At 49.1% G+C, this 2,495-nt stretch overlaps 1 long non-coding RNA gene across 1 annotated transcript; it reads left to right on the top strand.

Moving 5' to 3' along the window:
* The first annotated feature begins 796 nt into the window (after positions 1-796).
* On the top strand, positions 797-2,251 carry LOC111730709. The gene is made up of 2 exons (XR_002776793.1): positions 797-1,468; positions 1,894-2,251. It is a non-coding gene; the product is annotated as an uncharacterized LOC111730709 (long non-coding RNA).
* The last annotated feature ends 244 nt before the right edge of the window (positions 2,252-2,495 follow it).

Below are 2,495 nucleotides of genomic sequence, written 5' to 3'. Positions count from 1 at the left end.
TCCTGACACGTGACCTAGGATCCACAGTCACACTCAGGCAAATACGGCCCCGGAGTTCCTGCTGTGCTGTCACCTCGCGGGTGGCCCACAACCCGTGCCCCGTGTCATCAGGGGCATGCGCCTCGCCCGTGCGCAGTGTGCAGTGTGCAGTCCCACACGGAGTGCACATGCTAGGTGCCTGGTGAATGATTCCTGGACGAGCTCCTGAGAGGGACCAGCAGAGGCCTGACCGGAAGCCCTGACACCCACACAGCCATCACTGTGAGTCGTGGCCGTGGCAGCCTGGCCAGCGAAGGTGCATCTCCCTAGTGGGCCCTGCACACCAAGACCAAGCCCGAGGGTGCAGGTCCCCACCCCGAGATAGAACCAGAGACGGGGAGGGTGTGGGGTGCTGAGAAGGGGAAATGCATGAACTCGAGGAAGTGGGTGATCAGGAAACAAAGCTGAGCGGTGAAGGGAAGTCGGCTGAGGTGGACACAGGACTGGGCGCGTGAGCACACAGCAGACTCGCCCGGTGAGAATTCCCTCACCCACCAGGGAGACAGCGCGACCCGCTCCCCGCCCTGCCCCGGTTTATATGCAAAAAACGCCGCATGAAACACGGACTATGAGCTGCATCTGGCTAAGCTGGAACAGAAGGACCATTTCAGAGTAAGGAACCAAAAGAAAACAGAACTACCGGGCCGAGCGCGAGCTGAAGCCGCGTGGTCCTGGGTGGTGTGCTGTGGGCTGCTGGACCCCTCCAGGCGGTGGGAGTTGGTGCTGAGCTCCGTGAACACTGGAGCCGCGAAGGAGCTGTCCAGCCCGCGAGCTCGGAGTCGGGCCCCTGCCCATCAGCACCGTGCTGGGGCACCATAGGGCGCCAGGCCACGGCCCTGGGCTGCAGTAAATGGCACCGTGGGGAACGCGAACCGCACGCCTGATGGGACGGAAACACGGGCCACCACACGGGGGCGGGAGTGGGGGATGGGGGACACCGTCCCATCATCTCAGGCCTTCCCCACCCATGGCTGGCCTGGGCAGGGAGACGACCCTCTGTGTAGCTAGTGAATCAAGATCGAACTTTACATTTCTCCGCAAAGGGCTTGGAAGCTGAGTTTTAACACTCCTGAGACCCCGTGGCATCCAAAAGCAAAGTCCAGGAGAGAGCTACCTTGTGAGGAGATCAGCAAACCGCGGTTTATTGGCTTAATCCACCGAGTTTTTTTGTAAATTGAGGTATAATTAACATATAACACTATATTGGTTTCAGGTGTATGACATAATGATTCGATATTTGTACAAATTGCAAAATGATCGCCACGATAATTCTGGTTAACATCTGCCCTCTGTTTTTGTAAATGAAGTTTTATCGGAACGTAGCCAAGCTCATGGGTTTGTTTTACCTACCACAGAAACGGCACGGCCTGCAAACCCCAGACCTGCTTCTACGTGGCCCTTTGCAGAGTCCTCTATGAGCCACACCGTGGTCAGTGAGGACAATGACTTCTTTTTGTATTATTACCTGAAATCTGAGTTAAGCATTATCTCAATTCCCCTGAACTAAATCTAAATTACTGAGTAGTTAGAGATAAAATAATGCATCGGATTTAAAGACTTTTGTCACATTGTTTATTCATTCTTTCAGCCTGAATGGGTCTGGTCATTTTATTTACTATGTGGGAATTTTGGTGTGCGATGTATTTATGCATTAAAGAAAAACGTTAGTGTATTTGGGAGGTGGGAGGATTGAAAAAATTTAAATGATGGTGAGTCTCTTGCAGTACCTTCCGACATTTTATGGGTGTCCTTTTTAAATGCACTGTAAACATGGATAAGTGAGGAAGCAGGAAGTGAGAAAACGGAATTTCTTTGAAAAATTCTACCATTCATTCTTTTACTCTTCCCAAACAGTCTTTTCCCACAGCCTGGATTCATGAGTTTCTACACTATCTACTGATACTGTCTATCTCCACCTCAAAGCATGGACTGGTAACTGTAACTGTAATTAGCAATTGTCCAGATAATGTGTTGCTCAGTCAAAAAAAAAAGTGAAAAAAGAAGAGTGATTTTGACTTGCTGTTCACTTACGTCCTTGAATTCATAAGACGCTGCCATAATTACTTGGCAAATACACAAAGTGAACCACATCTGCTGGCTTTGAGCTGGCACAGCTGAAGTTCCTTAGCTTCTGTGCTAAACTTCTTATATGGCTATGATTTTTAGTTGCCTATTATGTCTGTATTTATGCAAATTACAGTGTTATTTATAAGTCAGCAAACAATCATTTCTAAGAAAACATCTGCACTGCTGTCTGATGACTCGACACCTGCAGAGTCATCCTGCTCCAAATGGAGCCATCCAGGGTTTGAATCAAACCGTGGCTCATGACAAATGTCAACCATTTGTGTGTGTATTGATCTCGGTCTTTGAGACATTTATTTATGAGTGATTGGTCTTAGATGTGCCTTTTATTTCTAAACGTTTTTAGGTCCTCCAAATATAACAATCTGACG

The sequence above is a fragment of the Pteropus vampyrus genome, unplaced genomic scaffold (assembly GCF_000151845.1).
Source record: "Pteropus vampyrus isolate Shadow unplaced genomic scaffold, Pvam_2.0 Scaffold330, whole genome shotgun sequence".
NCBI classification, from domain to species: Eukaryota; Metazoa; Chordata; class Mammalia; order Chiroptera; family Pteropodidae; genus Pteropus; species Pteropus vampyrus.
This window is presented reverse-complemented; position numbering and strand designations above follow the sequence as displayed.